Raw genomic sequence first — 23,213 nt, 5'->3', positions numbered from 1 at the left:
AAGCGATGCAATTTTTATGAGCACTCTGCCGTGACTAACTGGAGTAACGGTAGGGGACACAAAAAATGTGATAACACTCAATGATTCTACAGCAGATTAAGAAATAACAGATGGACCAGAGATGTAACATAGCATTAAAATGTTGGTGCTTAAAAACTAAGTAACGGCAAACGGATTGAAGAATTAATCATGCAGTGATTTATTAAGACAGATGGAGTAGAAAGGCAGACAGTAATGACAAAATGACATGCAATCACAGTGCAGTTCTTGATGCGATAGAGAAACAACCTAACATGATAAAGTATTCAGCAGAACTGGCCAAACATTTTAATAAAACAGAGCATGCCTGTATGCAAGCACGTAGGCGTATGTCAAATGGACAAGGAAAAGCGCAAGGTCATCCAAAAACTTGCGGTCACCGAGAAATCGAACGTGAAGACTTAGAAAAACGATTCACTGTAACATGATCCATCGGAACGCGGCATTCAAGTGCTCTGATTTCTGTAACTCGGGCCCGATATGAAGGAGTCGAGTTACAACGACAGTCTCGTTTCGTTTTCCAATCACTTTTATTTTACTTATTTGTTGGTAACTTGACGCAGTTGGCTGAAGTCGGCAGCCTGTTGAGTGACACCTCATGTGTGTTTTTGTTGTTTATGCAGCTGTCTCAGGTAGACTCTGTCTCTGTTTCACTTGAAACACAAGTTTCGCAATAAGGTGTGAAATAAAAAGAATAACTTCGAAATTCAGTTTTATCGTCCCCTTGTTTGTTGATTTTTCTTTAAAACTTTAGGTTTTAACCTCCATTAGCAGTAATTTGCGAATTTAATCCGACTGCATTTACGTTTTCCAAAGTTCTTGCGTTAACTTTTTCCGTTCCATTTGCATTTGATGGATGATATAAAAGCAAGAAAAAGTTCCGATTAAGGTCTGAACTGTGAGGACGAGTTCAGCGTTTCATTAATCGCTTGACTTATTGAAAGGTGCTCGTTGAACTGAAACGTCTGGTATTGCAGCAGTCTGGCGCGAATGAATGTTTTTGCATGCATTCCGAAGAGAATAATCTAGCTCTTTTGTGATTGCAAATCGATTGAAGAATCGTTGTGTGTATTTGCTTGGTTTGAAAATGTTTGGATTTGTGTCTCTTTTCTTTTTTTTTGTGAGTGTGGTGTTTTGTAGCCCTAAGCTATGTTGACGATAAAAAAAAAATATAGGAGAAAAGATTTATTTAACGACGGCTGTTTAAACAAAGTGATAAGTAGATATCGATTACTAGAAGTGTTAAATTAATAAAAAAACTATAAAATCCACAATCCTTATACGGATATCTGAAGGTTCAACAAACCAATTGATCATGTAACCTTAATACACAAAAAAAGCGCGTAAAAAATTGGAAACAAAACTTAACCGCCAAAAGGCTGGTTTGCAACAAAAATTGAATTAGCCACATCAGTTCTCGTCTACATTAGAACCGGTTATGAAAACAATAGGAGTTGCAAGGTTAGTCTTTATGTCACGTATAAGAATACATGTGAACTCAAGCCTGTGTTCAACAACAAATACAATAAGAAGCTTATAAGAAACAGAGACCTCGAATTGTTGGGGACTTGAGAAGGATACACGAAACGCCACACAAGGAAAGGAAAATTGTCAAAGGTAAAGGAAGGGATGCAACCGGACAAAACAAAGGAGGTAACATTTATATAGATCTGGATAGCTTTGGGTTGAACAATAAGAGGGGTTCGCTTAAAGCTGAGAAGAAAAACAACCCCTTTAAAATGAAAAATGATAGTTTTATTTTACAGTGAGTAGTGTTTGCTTGGAGGGTCTGTGAGCAAACATGGCTGTATGAGAATGTTTTGTCTTGAATATACTGATCCCCTATGTTGCCAGAGTGATTTATTGCTGTTAATCTCTCAGCAATTGATTGATCAATTGATTCTATTCCGGCTGTTGAAAAATGTTATGACCCCATATCTCCATCTTTTTGTTGTCAAAATTACTGAGAAATCTATAATATAAAAATGAATCGTTAAATGTGTTGGTAAAATTCTTTTTGTGTTGTATTTGTTATTGTCAGAAGAAGGTTCTTATAAAGAAAAAAAATAGGGTATAGTAGGGGCGAGTTGGGTAGAGTAGGGTAGGATAGGGTAGAGTCAGTTCACGGAAGCGAAGCTGCGGGTAAAAGCTAGTTAATAATAATTATTAATACAAGTACCGATCAAACTGAACCAAAAACTAATCTTCAATCGCCAGGTGCCAATAATTTCGCAGCTTTACTGCCAATAGCAGCATCATACAAGAAAAAACAGAAATAAGTTTGATCAATATCGCAGTTGCAAGCCCGAAGGCATTAATTAAGATAATAATTTTATCTTGACCGGTTTTCCTTGATGTTTCGTGCCAAAGTTCAGACGATCTCGCCTCCATTGTACCGCACGGCATAGACAAGACGTTTGACACGATACAGGCTATGTGTGACGGTATTGTGAGCTCACAAAAACGAGTTTGCTTTGAATCGTATTGGAAGATTAACGTGGCCGTGCATCGGATCTTTTTAGATCCTTTAGTAACGCCTGTCTTGTATTTATGGGCTTTAGATGTCTGAATTATGTTGACAAGAATGTTGCTTAGCGTCCTATTTTAGAGATTTCTCTTTAAAACTTGTGTATTGCAAACTTTTTGGACGAAGGCTTTGGTAGACAACGCCCAAGGCTTGTGCGTTAGGAGTTCCAAATAACTTAGCTCATATGTACAGACTGTTGGTTTGCTAAACAGCCCTGAGGCGAACGCAGATGAATATGAAACTCTCCTATACATCGCTGTGGCATATCAATGCATGTAGAGGATGACGGTTTATATTATATTTATTAAGAGATGTAACCTATTTTTTACTCTCTTTTTGATTTTGCCTACAACTTAATTTGATTCAAGTCCTATCTCCTAAATCATAATAGGCATAAATAAACATTACATGACAATTATTCATTGAATTTTATATTCACTTTCAGTTTACATTACTTTAATGATTTGCATTAAAGTATTGAAAATAAAATTTAACAAGCGACTTCGCTTGCTACAGATAAATTCATGTTCTCATGAATAATTGAGAAGGCGCCATTAAAATAATCTTGATCTGATATTTAACGGCAGCGTCCAACTGGAGAAATGTAAATGTAATTACTTATTATAATGGCCGTAGTACACAGATCTATGATGTTTTAAATTAACATTAAAAGCTACAAAACAAAAATGATTTACAAGAATTGGCAAAATAAAAATGTAGCGAGATAATTCTGTTTATAAAGAAAATAAAGTTCGCATGAGCTCAAAGAAAATTTCTCCGGAACAGAGAATAAGAATAAGAATAAGAATCTTTATTTGCAGTTTTTTTATTTGCAGTAGAAAAATATTATTTTATCTGATCCAAAAGTAAGGTGAAAGTGACACATTTGTCACATCATTGCTTCCACACGTAACAACCATGAGTTTCCTCAATTTGTTCCCGCGTCGAGCGAAAAACATCTTCATTTTATCATTCCCAAACGCGTCGCTGAAAGTGATGAAAATGGAAACAAATGTAGAACTATAGGCGAAGTAACGTATGCATATTCATCAACTTTTACACATTTGTATAAACTATAATAAGGTCAGGTACTTACCTACTTGATAATATTAAGAAACTGCTTGCGAAATAGTCACACTCCGCTGGAGCACGTTGTTCAAGACATTTCAGTTTAGAAACTCACAATCCTATGCTGCATTATTTGGAACGGTGCTGTTGCAACTTTCATCCTTAAAACTTGCATTGTAAAGTTAAAAATTGAACAAAGTTTTAATCCAAATAATAGCATTACTATTGTTCTTGATAAAATCATTGTCATGTTATATTCGTCAATTGTTTTGCTATTCTTGCAGTCTTTGTATGTTCACATATATTTTCATTAATACGAAACTGCTGTTCCCAAAATGTTAGTGCCCATAATTCCGTGAATATTTGTGATATAGTGTAACCTGTGCGTACGTGCGCCATATACCAAATTGGGTAGTAAATCTTGTGTGCTTTTAGATAAATTCTTATCTAAAGTCGTTGACTTTCTTGATGTGAAACGAGATAAACATTTTGCATACCTAAAATCTATTGGGCAAACGTGCAAACAAAAATTTAAGTTAAAAAAAGAAACCTTGGTATAACTTTATTTAATTTAACGGAGCTTTTAGAACAACTTAGCTTCCTAATAGGAAGCATCTTCAATTAGATCCATTCTCTTGTAAACTTTCTAAACTCCAGAACCTGTTAAACTATGGGAAGCAACACGAATTAGTTATGTAAGCTGCATTACGTCGGGATCAGGTGCACAAAGCCTCCAGCGACAGACAAACTTACGATTGCCATTGAAAAACACGAGACGCAATGGACCAACTATCGAGCCCTCAGGTACGCTACTGTAAAACAATCGTTGTATTCCAAACTTCTGTTCTATTCCAAGATCGTTCGATTTCCAACCATATTGGCTTCGTAATAGAGGTGATAATTTATCGGAAAACCCGAAAGAATTAAGTTAAAGCCACCGAAAAACTAGGGCGTCGTGGTCACGAGCTCAAGTTAGAATGTTTTATTTGAAGTCGTGACGGATGGTAGGGCGAAGGTAGGAGTTCACAGTAATTGTAACTATTAGATAAAATTACTGGTTCCAAGACAAATGATACTGGTTCACGACAATCTGTATAAGTTAGCTGCCATGAAAAACTCTCGCTCGCTCGTTGTGGTTCAAACGATGCAGAAAGTAGTTATCCTTGATTTTTAAAGTCGTGGGAACATCCCTCGCCAGACTTAATTTACCAAAGGTTGCACGGAATATTCGGAACTTTAGATACATATTCGTCAATTACCAAATTACACTTTATGGATGCTTTACTTGTAAGTTAGGATGGTGTGTCATCCGATATAGGCAACTTCGTGAGCCGTCAGAATGTCGTAATTACTATCAGAGCATGAAATTGCGGGCAAAGTGATGTTTTTGCCACAATATGCGAACGATGTTTTGATTGTTTCATGATATGGTACAAATCTGATATTGTAATAAGATTCCTTGCAATGTTTTGCAGAAATTAATATTGCAAACAAGCAAGCAAGTCATAACATCATGTGAAATGAGGAAAATAAATCTTATTACAACCAAGCCAAAATCGTATAAATGGATGTTCATCGTATATATTCGGGTCAATACACAAGTTTCTTCGGGCATAAAGTTTCTAGAGATATAAAAATATAAAGGTAATTGAGTATCAATCTAATTAACGGCATCACATCACGAGGGCAAGAATGGGTCAAAATCATTAAATACAAAATTCAATAAAAGCCAACAGCTGTATGGGACAATTAAAGAGCCCCATAAAACAGCCGTAACGGATCTTTTTACTCCATGCTTTAATCACTGGAATATTGAGTACAGATGTTTTGATTGCCCAGTTACCATAAAATATAAATACGCATGGTTTTTGCAAATTATCTTTTGAGATATGCACAGTATATGCAGTACAAAGGTCCATTACGGCAGTGTTTTGTTCCGAGTCAGTGTTTCGAAACCTGATTTGCGCGGGAGATAAATAATAATAAAGTTACGGAAGAGGAAGAGGTTAGGTTTCATTTTAAAGATAAAGCTTTAAAGAACAATTATTAAAAGGCTTTATAATATAAGTTTTCTTAGGTCGTAATTGGTGTTGATGACAGAGGTATAATTAAAACTTTAATGCTGCTAAATGCTGACCTTCACCAGCTAGAAAATGAAGAAAAAACATACTTAAAACTAATCACGTAAACTTAACTACATTAAGGATCATAAAGCAGCTATTAACATGAACCGTCATCAAAAGATTAAGGACATTATAAATATCTTAGTTAATCATGTTTTATCATTTGAAAAGGCGTCTACCATTGCGCTAGACGAATTCGTGCAACCGCAACCTACGGGTCAAGGGCGCTAAGATGATACAACTCTTTATTTTTAATTTGCCCATTAAAAAAACGGCCATTTTGGATTTGAAAGTAAAACAAAACATTGCTTAAATCAAGAAGAAACTGTAAAATCAGTTATTGATGTTTATTATGTCTGAGCATCAATGTAAATCCTATCTTACGTCTAACATTTTCATCCTTTAAAGTCTATTATTGGCAGATAAGTGTTTTAGCAAACTGTGAAATCATCTCAATGTGTACATTATAGCCACTTAAGTCTCTCAATTTGATAACAACCTTGAATCTGCACATTATTGTTCAATAACATTAGGTGCACCGCCAGCGGCCACATTTTTATCACGAATAATTTTTACGAACAAATTGAATTTAAATCCGATTTTATCCAACGCACGAACGAAATCTAGATTAACTTGAATTTCTATTGGAAGTGCAGAGAACAAAGTATTCGTTTATATGAATGGAAGCCTCTTTCCGGTCTGTCTGTCTGTATGCGTTGTACTTATTTGTATCGGCTATAATTCAGTCTATTGTGTGCTCGGCCTTGCTTCGCCTTTCACCGCTCCGGTTGAGAAATTACACCTAAAATTTGAACAGATTGGTAGTGGACCACTCAAACTGTATCTGAGTAAATAAAAAGCTATTGCACAAAATAGATCACGTAGCTGGATGGAATATGACGTGATTTTATTACGTTATTAAATTATTTAACTATTTTTAAATTGATCGTTGATTTCTTGGTTTATTGTGTACCTTGTTATTTAATTGTTTTTATGATAATAGAGATGATTGTTAAAGAGTCAGTTAAGAACTTTCTGGCCCTTAACCAGTAAAAGATAAACAGTTAATAGCAGAACCGTATTATGAAGTACAATTTAAGAATTCGTAGCCTAAAAGTGAATCTAACAGCATAAAGGCAGGTCACAGTGAAATTACTCTTACCTACGTGAGAGAACTAATCAGCTCTGTCACTTCTTATACTGCAAGTCATGAACAATGAAAGTAGCTAAGTTTCATATTTCTTCTCAACAACAGCCAATGATTATGTAAAGTATCAATCACATAGTGTTGGAAAAAGAGGTTTCACCTATTTAATAAATGAAATACCATTTAGAGACGTTGAGACTCCTCGAGATCGTAATGGGTAAATGTTACTTGAACGACATTTACGAGACAATGATTCATGCAGTGATCTAATATGATAATATGTACGTCATCACTTTATAATATTGCATCTAAATTGGCATTTATTTGATGCACCTGTTGATATTTGTATCTTTTGTTCAAGGTCCATGATTGTACACGAATAGCAGAGAATAGAATAGTGTGGTGCGCTTTCTTCTTCCTACTAGGTGGGTAACAGTAAGAAATATTTATTTATTTATTTTATTTTATTTATTTATTTAAATCAGGCATCAAGGCCCATAGCAAACACTATACATAAATATTATAACATTAAAAATCATATACTAATACATATTTTATATAAACAACTTAAAACTAATGCACACGAAGTGTCGGCGTCGTGTTACGCTGCGAGGTGTCGCGTAGCCATCCTCGGAATCTCCGATAGGCGACACCCTTCGGCCAAAACTCTTCCTTAAGGAATGTGTCGATGCTATGAGTTGGAACTCGCACCATGAACGAATTGAAGTTCGTATTGTGGCGCGACTCCAACTTCGCCACCCTCAAGGTCCAGTTGGTCTTGCACCGAACATACTCCACGATCTGCTCCACCGTCGTGGTGTGATGTAGACGGGACACGTACAGCTGCGTCGTTGGTACTGCAGGACGCAGCAGGATGTTGGGTCCAGTTTGTGCGGTACCGCACTGATTCCTACAAGGTGGCCTCTTTTTTTTTCTTTCTACCTTAATGAAGCCATCCTTGTCGCACATGTCGTTCTTAGGACCAGTCTGTGGCTGTGATGTGCCACGGGTTTGTTTACCCCCTTTTGCTCTATATAATATTCGTGCTTCTAATTTATCATATAAGCACATTTATTTAGATACCACAATAAGTTCTACATTACCATGGAGTTGTTCCACTTCTTTTTTAAATTGCCCGAATTTAGGTGTTCTATATTTAAATGTGACATGACTTCTGCAGTTATTATTAGGTAGGTATTATCTGCTATATTCGTAATTTGAAATGAGACTTCACTATTGAACTTAAAACTCGTAACATGAACCTCTTTACATTAATCCACATTATGCAATGGCGGTTTTAGTTGCCAATTTGTGGTTTGTAAATAATCCGTCATGCTTTACAGGTTCATATTCATTGAAAGCATTTAAGTAAATCGAAACTCTTACAATAGTGACAACATGGGCTCATCGTAATTTATCGATCATGTAAAAATACGTGCTTCTCGAACTTGACTCATTTGTTCAACCATCCGGATTGGGCAGCAATTGAAGTAAAGAGGATGCTATATTTTATCGTTAACGATCATTCGTATATTGTTAAATAATTCCAGCTTACAACACTTTATCTGATTAAAGTTTTCTGGAAAGCTGTATGACGGAGAGTTTTTAAGCTGCTTTAGAAAGTAAACTAGACTAGAAGATTTATCTTACAAATCCTGCTTTAACTTTGTACAAATTGAAAGGAATAAAACCTATAATATTTAAGAGTTTAAAACTTAGATGCAACCGTGTAATATTGCGGAAGCGTAGCAAACTGATCGTGATAATAAAACACGCTCAGAGATTTTAAACCACGAACACGACCAAGTTTTAAAAGAAGGTGCAATTTATATTAACGACCTTTTTTGAATCTGTACTCTGTGGTTTTTGCAAAACAGTTTAACAGTGAATTAATAAATTGATTCTCAGATTGAATATCGTCATAGATTTTCTTCGTTAAGGCCATTTGGCTGGATAAAAACTGGACTTTGCAATCGCTATGCTATCGCTATATTTCTCTACCTACTAAATCTATCTTAATCTTTTTGGCTGAATTTAGTTTGAAATTGATCTTATTTGTTTTAAATCAGTAGGTATTTGATTCTTTCGAAGTAGAAGTACCTGAATCAAAAATTACGTTTTTTTATGAATAGGTAATAAATAAATGGTACTTCTCATTGGAGCCAAACGTTTATTCAGTCGTAGACTTCGTCATAGTCAAAAGGTTTAATACAATAAAAGTTATGCTAGTTAATTACACATGGCTGCCACGGTCAATAAAACCTTCAATGTATGATTAGAATCATGTACAATTCTTATCAATGTCTTCACAAGGACAAATAATTGGAGGACGCGAAAAGACCAATTGAAACTAAGATGATGATGATGATTCTTTTAACCAGTACAAGATTAATGGAGTTACAAATAAAATCATCATTGTTTAAATATAGAAAAACTACACGTGTTGATGAAAACGTGAGTTACAAGCAAATCTCAAGAACAAGCCGTTAGAAGTTATAGACAAATGAGTTGTTTAACCATAGGTTTAGAAATCTATGCAATGTCTATGATTGCCTTCATGTATAAATTATAGACTGATGTAGGTAAGATATGACAAAAGTAGCTTTACCTAGTAATATAAATGGATAGGTTGTTATAAACCATGTACTTACTTATAATCTTTGAAATAGATGTACATATAAGAATGTATTTTATATACAGTAGTTCTGTCGAATAAGGAAGGATTACACCCACACGATCTTTCGCTTCGATGTCTCGATCAACGTTGATCGCTTTGTTGTAAAAAACTTGGAATATAAGTAACTCAGAATCAAAGAAAACTTATTTTCAATGTCGATAGATTATCTATAGCGTCTGATATATCAATAAATCTTACTGTGACATTAAATTAACATATAATACAGTACATAAAAACAATTTTGCACCATGCCTCCTCTACGCTAATTGATCTACTGGTCGATGTATCTAAATCACCGCATAAGTCTAATAATACCATAGAACGTTAAAAATAGAATAAAGATCATAACAATTTAATCATAATTGCTGTATAAAGCTCAAGCGATGAGCTACACAGATAAAAAAGTGTGTGACAATGTGCGTGTCTAATCCTTGTCTATGGCCATCAGGCGCCATTTTAGTATCATGGCACCATACTTATGCCAATTAAGACGCTATAGCAGATAATACTTTATATTATAAAGTCATTATTTTATAAATAAAGGATGACTCGTTACTTCTTTGTTACTTACCTTTGCGAGAAGGGCAAATATCCTCGTTTTTATCGTGATTAGTATTTTCTTCATGAGATAAAAATTTTAGATTAGGCGTATAGCTATTTCCATTGTTTTTTTAACCCTTCTGATCTTTTTGAGAGCACGCTGTAATCCGGAAAAGTTAAAACAAAGGTCTTTGCACGGTTCCAGGCTGAAAGAGCCGTATATAATTGATTCTTATCTAAGAGAAAATATTATAAAAACTGTCATAATTTCACAAATATGGGGTAATACATAGTTAAGCCTAGGCAGGTTACTAGAACATCGCCTTCGGACAACTAAGCAACCTGTTTCTTGCAACGCAGAATGAAAAACAACTTACGTAACAGTTTTTCAATCGATCTCAACGGAAAATGTTGAACATAATCGTAAAAAGTAAAATCATATGCTGTATAAAAACCCGCGATAAACATGGTGATTGTGTAAGATGCAAAAACTGGCATCTTACTGGTATTTTTGTGATTTGACAATTCAGGAAATTGTATCGTTATAATTCAAATCTGGCTGAAAATTGCTACTAATTTCATCCATGATTTCACAATTATGTTCTTACGAGACTTAGACCTATCATTCCGATTGCTTTCAATAGAACAGCAGACGAAAATGGCAGATTTATTTGACATCATAGTCTACCTCTATACCATAGTTTTTACGTGTAAACTTTTCATAGACACCATAGCGTTCAAAATCATTCGTTAATTTACTCTTGAACGCACATTATAGCGTCCTGAATTCCGCATTAACACTTCAAATTCATTCCTCTGTACGTATACAACGCGTCAATCAAACTAATTAGTAAGTAGTAATCTATTATTGGACAAAGGAATGTATTACTATGCAGCTGATGAGCTGAAAAGCTTATGTCGACAATGAGTAAAGTTCTAATTTTTTTTGAAGTAAGTCCGAATTAGAAAAGTTTGTTTAGGTAGGTACTTGGTTGTCTGTCCTTTGATCTAATCTTATTTTCTGTAAGTACGTAGCAAGTACTTGGTCATCTTCTTGGTAATCAACTCGTAGGTAGGTCTTGTTTATATGTCTTCCTCTTAGGTATTATCGAAACGTGCATCATGAAACTTATAAAATGAATTCTTCAAGATTTTTTCCTCTATCTCATTGGCCCTGAATCTGCTTGCTAGTGCGAATTTCCCGAACATTTATAGCCTTCTAGGAAGCCTGTGTTACTAAGCTTTAGTTGTTTATACCAAGTTCACTTTTCTCTAATAGTGCCTTGTCCTTGATAGTGCCAAGCCATCTAGATATCGTAACCTTTTCTTACAAGTAGATTTTATGAGGCTAAATCTATAATTTAACTCTTCTCACTAACTCACATTAATTATACTTTACAGATATTATCGCATGCTTTGACAACCTTCAATTCAAAATTAAACCATCTGCCAGTGCACAATAATAAGTATTTCAAAATGAGTTTTTACGCAGAGTTTGCTCTCTGAACATCATTATCAAATCATGAAAACGGGTTTTGCGATCTTCGTTTTTTAAGGCTGTACTTCTAGCGTGCTACAGAGGCGGCAATTGGTCGAAGGCCGTATTATGTCAGACGGGCGTCATGGCGCCTTTCCACTGAACTAACCAGTTCACCAGCTGCCTCATAAACTGTAATGAATCCTTTTTGCGCTCGATTTTTTTTTTATTTGCGAAGAGGTTGGCGTTCAGTGAAACTTCTTGGTGTAATTTTTGTACTGTAATGTGATAATAATCCATTGGGTAGGTAAATTCGTATTGATCTTAAGTCAATTTGAATTTATTTATTTATAAAACAGAAGTCCTTATCAGCCTTTTCGTCTTGGATGCAAAACTAACAAAGAGAACAGAATTAAGGTACAAATTAAATTGGGATGACGTACACAGTACAGTTTCGTTTTCAAGTTAGTGCCAAAGCCTGTTTCTCGGAATTATTAAGGAAAGAAATACGTAAACAAAGTACCTAACACTTTTATACATGTGTGTGTATGTACAAGGATACTGGTAAACTTTAAGGTTAAATGGCATGAAAAAAACCCATGTTTCCGTACATGACATCCTAATTTGACTTCCTACTAAGGGTTGGTTGCTAATACACTGATAATGTTCATCTACTGGTTATTTTTTAAAATACTATGAATGACCAAGAAAATCGCTCTCGATACATTTAAAGCACACTCCTACGTATCAATTAATAAAAACAAAACATTATTATTGCGTAGGATTCAGTAGATAATACTTGATTTATTAAAACTAGACTACACGAGTTTCGTGGATTGAAGGCTAATCTAAAAAAGTGCGTTCGTGATAGAATTGAAATAGACAGATTTAAATTTAGAACACATTAGGTTCTTGATTTAAATTGTAGATGCAGACCGAAAAAAATGGATGGCCAAAAACGGCAAAGGTCAAATCCAATTTTACATCTAACTTCTTAGCATGAACGAAATTATAAGGTTGGAGCAAACGCTAATTAAATTCGTCATTCATTAAAGCACGTGTTTCATCGATAGTTACGGATGTTTTCAGAACGACATTCTACACACGTGACTTTTTATATAAGCCGCGTAGACTTCCACGAAGTAGGTTATATACCATTTTCTTTAGTTATTGCTCGTTTTATTTTTCTTTTTAATTTAAGTTATAGGTAGCAATCAACATTGAAAACATTGAGTTCTATTCGATCGTACCTTCACGGATGCTCGATACGATAGAAAAAGTTCCGAAATATGCAATTTAATTAAGTATCTTATAAATGGTCATTGTATTCAAACCTTCATACTGACAAGGTCGAATCCTTATTTTATATCGAGTAAGCCGTGTACAAGAGAGATAATTTACGTTATTGTCGCGCTAAGTTGGGTAACCTTCAGATTGGTGGCAGCAACGTGAATATCCATTACTACGACTCTTGATCAGCTCACCGAACTTGACCGAGTGGCCAGTTATAGCTTCCCTTTTTGAACCAGAGCAGAGATTGTGATAAAATAGTTTGTCCTCTTGTCAGATAGTCTGACTACTTCATTGGGTGACATAAACCATAGCATAAGTTCGTTGAGCACGAGGAAAGTACCACTGATGGGGCCGAAAGGTACTCAAGAGGACACCTCACAGACTGACAAATGAACGCAGGATGACACTAACATATTATATATAATTTACATACCGTATAACATACTTGCGTCAGTATAAGTACGTTAACGTACAAGAAACTGACCACCAAATTAAATTATTAATAATTATTTGCACACACACACACACACAGCTTGAAAACACTAAATTGACAAACAAAAAACTTAAATTAGTAGGTAAACCAGTTTTCGAAATGAGTTGCAGCGTTACTTTTTATAGGTCTATCAAAATAGAGAGATTAGTCTAGTCTAAAATTATAGCTTTTAGATGTTCTAATGATGGTCATTAGCAAGAGTTCACGAGGGTTCAAAATAAATTTTATAAAAAAATGAACGATTCGTTTTGTTATCGGATTGTAGCTTTTTGTCGTTTATTCTGTCAAAACTTAGAAAATGTATGGTCAGCCATTATTGCCTTAAAGCCTTCCTTACTAATTAATATACTGTGCTTGTTACAATTTCTTTCATAGTAAAGTTGAAGTTAGATACAGAGTTAGGTAGCTAGGGGTGGCTTTTAATCAGAACATTCGTTAAGTATAACCGTGAAAAACAGATTCAATTACCCATATTAATATTATGAGTAACATGCATTTTGATGATAATTTTACGAGTAATTTACAGTTGCGGTCTCTTTTGTAAGCATTTCCGCACATACGCAGCTATATAAAAACAGCTCATCTGTTATGTATGACGTTAGGTACTAATTGTCAACTTTATACGTTGATAATTTAAATATTTTTTTCAAGTTACTTAGAGATACACAGGATACAGTGCAAACTGCAATTGATTGGATTCACGATTACGTAGGTACGTTTAAAAATTGGCAACTCACTATCGGGCCAACAGTGTGGTCTGCCAAATGTAAATTATAGCTAAACTTGAATTGATAGCCAAAATCCTTAGATCAAAAAATAATAATTTCAGACACCGATTAGTTACACAAAATTAAAAACACAGGAACAGGAACTATGACATAAGAAACAGATTTGATACATATTACATAAATAACATTTAAATTCACTAAATCATTATCGGTGTAAAGATGAATTTACAAATATGTGTACATGCACTCACTGTTATGTGCCCGATTCCTGTCATTAAACGATTTGTTTCGTTCATTATCAATAGTGTTTTAATGTAAAACGTAAGTTTAATAGTTATTTAAGATAATAGTTTCGAGTAAGAAGGTAAAGTTTCAGAAAAAATTAGAAGTTTCAAAAGTTAACAAGTAAAGCAGATCACTTGTTGATTTATATGGCTGAAACTTTCAAGGTTAACTTTACAATTCGATGTTAAATAAACCGATATTTTTAAACTTCCATACATTTTTATCGTCTATAAAGTTTTGCAAAACTGCATCGTAAGAAGTTTTAATTGAGTCGTTTTTCGGTTTTATTATGCAACAACTTTACGGATATGACTTTGTGAAAACTTTTTATTATTGAATCAATAAATTAAGTAATTATTGAGGTTATGAGCGTGTGGGTTTAATTTTGTATTTATATGGCTCGCCATTTTTATTTGGTTGCTAATAAAAGCTCAATATTTTTATTTTAATTAAAAAGTATCTCCTGATGTACGCGATGCCTAAATCCTTTTGATTTTATCTTAAATCGCCTGTGAACAATATAAACTATAGGTAAATCATCAACCTTTTGTCCATCTATTCTCTCAATCAAAAAATCAATCACAGATATTCTAGATCACTTACCGATTTCAGATTCCATACATTAATTTCGGAATAGACAATAAAATAAATCGTTCGCGATCTACACAAAAGATTCGCGTTATCCTTTAAGATATTAATATTAATAGTCTGTGGTAACCGGTCGGAGATAAGGTCATGATCCGACTGATCTAGCCACACGACATTAGGTTGCTCTATAAATATCTACCAATGTATTTCCTTACAAGTTTTGCTTAACTAGGGATTTATAATTATCATTTGTTTATTAATACGTTTATTGTCAATGTTTACGTTCTTTTAGCAGTAGACAGTTTAGCTTCTAGAGGCCATAGCTTTAAAAAAATAAATAAATAAGTAATTATTTATTTATTCATTTCATTGTTTCGATGGAAGATAGATGGCTGAAGTCTTCATAAAAAAATAATTGCTTGCGACTGAGGGGTTTTATAATAAAACGGTTGAATGCGTACTCAATTATATTTCAATAATGTTATTTTATAATAACTTAATGCTTTAATTGCGTTTTCGCATGAAACACGAGCTGCATCATTATGTACTCTTTGATTAGTTAAGTGCGGATTTATATTTAGCTTACTTGTTTGATGACAGCAATGTTAACAGTGTTTATCTCTAACTAAACATCATTCTAGTTGAAATAAGATACTTCGCTCTGAAAAGTACCTAACACACAATAACGCTTCCTAAATCTCGGAACAAAATTGTGTACCAAAAAGTTTCTTTAACATAAAAAAAAATATATTGTTACAAGTCCCTCCATGGTTGTGCTTGTTTTCCTCACGAGCCATTAATATTACATTATCCGTTGTTTAGCGGGTGAAGATCACTTTATTGGCTTAGGAGCATCGGATTTCATAACATTAGTAATTCAACACCGGTGTAATCCGGTTTTAACGATTTATATTCGAATATCGGGTCTTCTTTCGCTGCCTACTTGAATGCTTTTACATTTTAGTTTCGATCTGTATCAAAAAGATACTAAGAACTGGTAAGTTAATAAAATAATATCAAATAACCCGAAATACTAGATGTATCTTTTTGTGTATTGTGTATGTATTGTCTAGATTTTTATTACCATTTTAGAGTTCAAAATAGGAACATTAATTTATATAGGAACCTATAGGAAATGGACTTTGTAAAAATGCACTTTTTGTAAAAGTTTTCCCGCAGTTTAAAATTTTTCCTTCATCATCAATTTTTGGAGTCGGAAATAAACTTCGTAAATAAAGATACTTAAATAGCGGAACCATATCCAAACCATCTAATTACTAGGTACATAAATACCATTAAATATAGGAAAGTACCGAACAATTACCAAAACTGTCCCAATGACCCTGTTTTAAGGTCATTTCATATCATAATTGGTGACATAACAAAATGCTCTATGGTTGACCCACGCGCGTATCATCTCTCATCTGATAAATGGTTTAGGCGTAGGTACCTATTCCAAGGTTTTTCCGTGATTATCCTGCATGACAAGGTTTGACAGTCATTAGCTGTTATTTGAAATTGGTACAATAAGACCTATTTCAGCAAGGTTTAAAAGTTATACAGCCTTTTTCCATAAGGTGTACTATACATACTGCATTTTATTTTTTAAAGAAGAGAAAGAGATTTATTTTTTCATTTATTTATTTATTCATTAGGATTATATATTTTTTACCAGTGTATAGGTAGTGGTAACGGTTTCGTCCGCGTTCCGAGGGAACAATTTCCCGCAACTAAAATACACTCAATATTGAGGTCCCATTTTCCCGATTTTCAGCTTGACAAAACCAAATTCTGTTTGCAAGCAATTGCACATTGTTAATTGTTTCAATATATCCCATATTATATCCAAAGGCTCAATTACTTTCTTAATTTGTAAATATCATGCCCATACAAATTGTATGGGTATATACATTGTATGATACAATGTATATTATGAAAAATTTTCACGATAATCATAAATTGTAAGTACAAACTACAAGTAATCGAGCGTTTAAACAATGGAATGAATTGTATTGATGTTCAGTGTATGTGAATGCATTTGATAACAATGAAATTGATTACCATACCACCATGAAGACATTATGAACATTACATAATGAGTGGGATACGTGGGTGAAAATATACAGTTACACCCTGCACTTCAAAACAATAATTTTGTGAGGGTGTGTAAGTTTGTTACTTCTTTACACGCAAACGGGTGAATCAATTTTGATAAATTGTAGTATGCAGGGTGCTGATACTCTGGATTATACATATCTTTAGTAATCATCATCCTCCGAGCCTTTTTCCCAATCATGTTGGGGTCGGCTTCCAGTCTAACCGGATTCAGCTGAGTACCAGTGCTTTACAAGAAGCGACTGCCTATCTGACCTCCTCAACCCAGTTACCCGGGCAACCCGATACCCCTTGGTTAGACTGGTGTCAGACTTACTGGCTTCTGACTACCCGTAACGACTGCCAAGGATGTTCAATGACAGCCGGGACCTACAGTTTAACGTGCCATCCGAAACACAGCCAATGGTGTCTAAGATATACTTAGAAAGTACATACAGACTTAGAAAAGTTGCATTGGTACTTGCCTGACCTGGGATCGAACCCGCGCCCTCATACTTGAGAGATTGGTCCTTTACCCACTAGGCCACCACGACTTTTTTAGTAATATTATACTTAAATGCGAAATTAGTCTGTCTGTGTGTGCGCTTTCAAGCCATAACAGAGCCGATTTAAATGTTTGGTACACAGATAGTCTAGTAAGAGCTTGAGAAAGAAGATAAGCTGCATTTCATCCAGATTTGGAAAATAAGTTTATTGAAGGAGCGAGTAAAACCACGGGAGGTAACTAGTGAATTACATGAAGGTTGAATTTAAAACTCAATTGTTACGATATTTTTATTGAAGAGGTTTATGAGATGGCTTAGTAACAGCCGCACGCACAATTTCACTTTCGATACCACACGCAACTTTTTTGCGGTTGGCATGGTGGCGGATCATGGACATTCATATCTAAACGAGCTATTGCGCATCTACATATATCTTCAAGATACTTATCTTAACTGAATTTCTAAATTAAAATTATAAAGAGGAAACATTTTTTAAATCCGATTTGAAAAACTGTTTCAATATTGTGAAGCTAAATAATTGCCATATGACATAGGCTATATTTAATCTGGAGGCAGGAAGAAGTTGCTCTGATGTCTGAAACAGCAAGATTATAATAGGTATAAAAGCATTAAAAACCTTTAAAAATACATATATGAATGAATGTGTTCTTACAGATTCGTCAAACACCTGAAAATGTGTGAAAGTGCAGTAAGACTTTTTGCATTTGCAATCATTTTTATTATGTCATCTAAAATCTAAGTCTAAGATTAGGTTGTTTGTGGATACAAGAGCAGATAAAAACCGATGCGGTTTTAGAAAGCTCAGTTGACCGTATTAAATGATTGCTACTATAACCGCAAAATGTATGGAAAGCGAAAGCTTTAATGTTTTCAGACTATAAGTGAACTTTTATTCATCATGTTATTCTTAACAATTATTATACTTAATAGAAAATGGCTGAAAATTAAGAGTGTGAGAGTCAGTGGGACTTTTTAAATTTTCTGTAGATTTCAAAAGTAGCTGAAGAAATCTAAGTTTTCAAAACTGCTAGACACTCGATAATTTACCGGCCCATACCTACTATATACCTACACCTTGTCAGATGGTTACTAAATGATTTCAAGATAGGTACCTACTTAACTATTTTATTTTTATGTGAGTACGAACGTGTCATAGTCCTTTAGCATCATATTGTGTGGACTTTGAACACATTTTATTTAAACTTTGGCCGTAATAAAAACTTCAGGGTTTTTGCACAAAACTACACATATAGCGGTAGTTAATATGAGTAGCTATTATTTTGCTGTGCATATTATGTTCATGACAATGGTATTTTGTTAATCAAACTGTAAAACTTGACAACAAGTTAAATTATTTGAAAAATATGCATTTATAAACAGACAATATTTTTTTTTACATATTTTCGCAAAATGTTTCAACCTTCAAAATTCATAAAAAATACGTACCATTACAGTTTATTGCCTATTTAAATATTTATGCTTCCACGCACGAAGTATTATTTTTGAAATATACGACGTAATTAAGATTTTGTCAGGTCATTTATCATACAGTTTCATCTTTTATACCCCCCAGTGGGATCGTATATTAAATAAAAACTTGATGATCCTATTAATAAATAAAATAAACACATATTTTGTAGTACAATGATGCATTTAATTAAAGATTTGATTACTTCAATGAATATTTTAATTATCTAATCAGACAAATATTCAGAAAACGCGTTTTTATCTGAAGATGTTTTACTCACATACTTGAATGATGACACGTCGAGTTTTTCCCCAAATATTTTCAAGACGACGTGACCTTGTCTGAGCGCATACTTCGGCACATTTAATAACTTACATGAGAATTAACGCTCATACAAGTTGCACTCGCGTAGAAGAAAATGTATTTCCGTGATTGAAAGCGGTTTGATTTTCAACCTTATTGCAGTGGAAATAAAGGCGTGTAATTTAAGTTCAAAGGTCAAGTAGGAGTGGACTTTAGTGTCGTGAGTCTATTGAAGATGGAATAAAAAGGCTGTAGTTGTAACATCTTGGTCTTGTTAGGAAATCTCTGGGGCATTGCTTCGTTGTGTTGAAAGTGTTCTGTTAAGTACTACTCTTTGTAGACTTAGTGTACATACAATGAAGCTTGCTTTTAAAATATATTTCAGGTTTATGTGAAAATTCTGATGAAATTTAAAACATATGCTATTTTTGGTCTAAGTGAGTGTAAAAAAATCTGCTGTGAAAGGATAATTTACGCAATTAGACTACTTAAATACTTTAGACTGATAAAAATAAGTGCTTTATTTTTATCACTCTAAAGACCTTTTCACATGTATGATGCTCGCTGGTGCATTATCCCGCCTCCTTCGAGTCAATACCATCTGAATAAATCAGTCAAAGCGAAACGAAAAGTCAATTGGATCAACTAAATTATTGAACAGTTTTCCCAGACGACATTGAAATAAATTTTGCTCGATTGAATATTTAAAACCACTTCGAGGTTCTAAAGGCTAGCCTGTTTTATTAATACTGCAGTCTGTTTGTTTGTGCAGTCAGCTAAATGGGCTTCAGAGACGCCATGTTGGTTTAAAATTTCAAGAGTTGGCGGCAATTCAGCTCTGGCTAAGGTAAAACCTGCATGTTTTTTTAAAAGAATTCATTCATTCGTACCTATTTGAAGAGTAACATTTTACCTTTTTTGAACTGGTTATAAAAATGATTGATCTGATGAATGATCATACTATTCTTATCAAGGTCTTGAACTATCAAAAATTGTATTCTTCTCGCAATCACAAACAAATAACAATAAATAAATTATGCAATCCTATAAGATATTCGGTATTTGGCAACACTGATACAACAAGATCAGACCTTCAAGAATTAGATCAGCTATGTTTTTAAATAAGTAAATGATGCCATTTCCAAAATGGCGTTTTAACCTATTTAAAACAGACTCCATAAATGGATATAACTTGCATTTTCAACGCTTGATTTGTTTAAAAACAATCTATTACCACAAAGTCGTTGTTATCTCACAATTAGAAGGTTGAAAAAAGCGGTCTTTTATTATAGAATGTCAAATAAAAAGCATGTTTCAATCAGAAATGATCTCACGCAGTCACGGTGTAATTTGCTCGAGGCCTGTAAGTGTTGGCTGCCGTGAACAGCTCTGAAACTGATTATTATTGAATAAAAACTATAACGCTACGATAAAGATTGTGGTACACGGAGAGATATTAACGTTTAGTCATTTTGTTCTTTTAATTTTTAGGTTTTAAATTGTTTTGGTGATGTTAGGAAAGAAGGTTGTTTGATGTAATAAAAAAATAAACATTCGAATATAACCTCGTCCTTTTTTATAAATCCTTTAAAAATATTTTTCAAACAAATGATATTTCAGGTGCTATGTATCGTGACTCAGGGTTGCAAATGTATAAGGCACGAGAAGAAAATGCATCACATATTTATCAATTGACATCAGTGTCTAACAATTTGAGGAAAGGTTTTTTCACTTATTTTATAATATGTCATGGATAAAGAAGTATTCATGGTATTTAAAGAATGTAGCCAGCCTGCGGTTAGTTAAGTTAGATGGAGTCATACTATCGTTAAAAACAGCGAGTGACTAATCAATTTCAAACACTTCTGTCGGCAAAAATTACTGGTTTTTCACTCGTTCTTTTATATGGGCATTGTGAAAAACCCACGAAAATGTACATGGTATATGTATGTTTGTAACTAGGTATTATTTTTTGTCTGAATAGTTTACAAGAAGAACGAACATTACCTACTACAGATTGAGTTGGTATTTGTACATTTAATTTCTAAGTATTTTACTGAAACATCGTAACTTGAATGGTTCAATTAAGTATTGGAATTATTCCTCAGCAGTTAAAAATAAAAAGGTATTCTTAAATTCAGTAATTGATGTCACAACTGTAATTTTATATCGGAAACTTTAAAAACGCCAATAAAATGAGCAGTTATATAAATAATGCAATATATTATTCCGTAAAACATTATGTATTTATTACCGTAAGAAGTTATAGCCCATTTCTCACTGACGAACTGTTGAATAAATTGTATCTTTGTTTCAAACGGTTGCAAAAATATGTATTTTATTATAATATATTTGTTGTGATATTTAGGAACTGTTATCTTTTATTACAACTTAGGACTATTAACGTGAACAAATTGTATAAGAATAAGATTAGGTACAAAAAATTGCGTTAACACAGACCACACATTTATTATTAGAAAAAAAACCTTAGTATATCCTTAATTTAATACTGCATTTAGGCTGCATTCTATAATTAAAATACACAATCCTTTCGAATTCAATTTTCTTTCCGATAATCTATCGATATATTGTTCTCCATCGCAGTGTATCTCCACCCTAACATCGATACATATAATAATGGCAGTGAAAATGTGTCGGCTACTCGTGCACTTTCACTCAAAGATTAACTTCTTTTCCCCCATTTAAACGTAACGTTAGCTTCGTAATCGTATCTAGACATATCGCGACAACTAAACTTTTTTCTAGGTTCGAAGATGTAGATAGCGTTTTGTTCCGCCCACAGTCCTTTTGTTCGATAGAAAGTTCGAGATCTGATTTTAAATTGTAATTCAGTCATTGTTATCCTTTGTGTTTGTGGCGTGAATTATATTTTATAGGTTGGTATAGGTGTCTATTAATTTGGAGATTGTTATGATGTTCGGTAGTTGTAATAACTGTTTTTAAAGTGCGTCGTTTATTTGTTAAATGTTACCTACTAATAAAGGAGGTGAATTTTTCGAGTCTCTTCAAATATAAATTCATTCAATTATTAATTTTGCTACATAAGTCGGTTTATAAATAAAAACGATTAAATAAATAAATAAACAGTTTTTAGTCCCTTCAGAGGTCCTGAAATTCTTTCTGCTATTTATTACATCCAAATCAACATTACAATAATCTAGATAAAACCCAACAAAAATAAAAAACAGCAATTTTATTTATCAGCGTGAGAGAAATTCAAAATGAAAAAGAAAAATAACGATGGCGGGACAGTCCATTAATAATATTAATGGCGTCCCTCTGAAACGTCGCCTAATTTTTTATACGGAATACGGAAATTCTAACGGCTACTTACTTAGCTCCTTATATAGAGAGTTTGCGCTCGACTGACGTTTATCCCTGCCCTTACTGTCAACGTGATTTGTGATGCGTTGGACGGAACGTAGCGGGAGAGATGTGAAGCATTATTTAGTGCCTATTTAGAAATAGTGGTCAAAAAGCGGGTGCTTTTGTAAGTAGTATGTGTATCTCAGGAGGCAGTATATTTTTTCAAAAAAATCTGACTGAGTATGTAATTAGAATGTCTGCAAGTTCAAACTCTATGCTAAGATGGTGAATATGGTTATTTTTGTTATCACAAATACTTATCGATCTTAAATTACTTGTTAAATTGTATGACACCCAATCGAGTGAGTGTAAGTTGTCAATCACGGAATAAAATTCACAAACACAATTTATGTGCCATCAGTTGTAAATCAATTAGTAGGATAGCAATCAAATCATACAACAGTGTGATTGGCGAGTCGCACTATTGAGTTAACAAATTGAATGGCTGT

The 23,213-nt window shown here is 33.8% G+C and overlaps 1 protein-coding gene across 1 annotated transcript in view; it reads left to right on the top strand.

Moving 5' to 3' along the window:
* The window catches only part of LOC124630351, a 53,290-nt gene that overhangs the window by 9,875 nt on the left and 20,202 nt on the right, over positions 1–23,213 (top strand). The window contains exon 2 of the mRNA XM_047164216.1: positions 7,266–7,329. The gene's annotated coding sequence lies outside the window, so the exon portion shown is untranslated. The remainder of the gene's footprint in view (positions 1–7,265; positions 7,330–23,213) is intronic.

This window comes from Helicoverpa zea, chromosome 5 (assembly GCF_022581195.2).
Source record: "Helicoverpa zea isolate HzStark_Cry1AcR chromosome 5, ilHelZeax1.1, whole genome shotgun sequence".
In the NCBI taxonomy this organism is placed as follows: domain Eukaryota; kingdom Metazoa; phylum Arthropoda; class Insecta; order Lepidoptera; family Noctuidae; genus Helicoverpa; species Helicoverpa zea.
The sequence above is the reverse complement of the archived record's forward strand: the minus strand, read 5'-3'. Positions and strand labels throughout refer to the sequence as shown.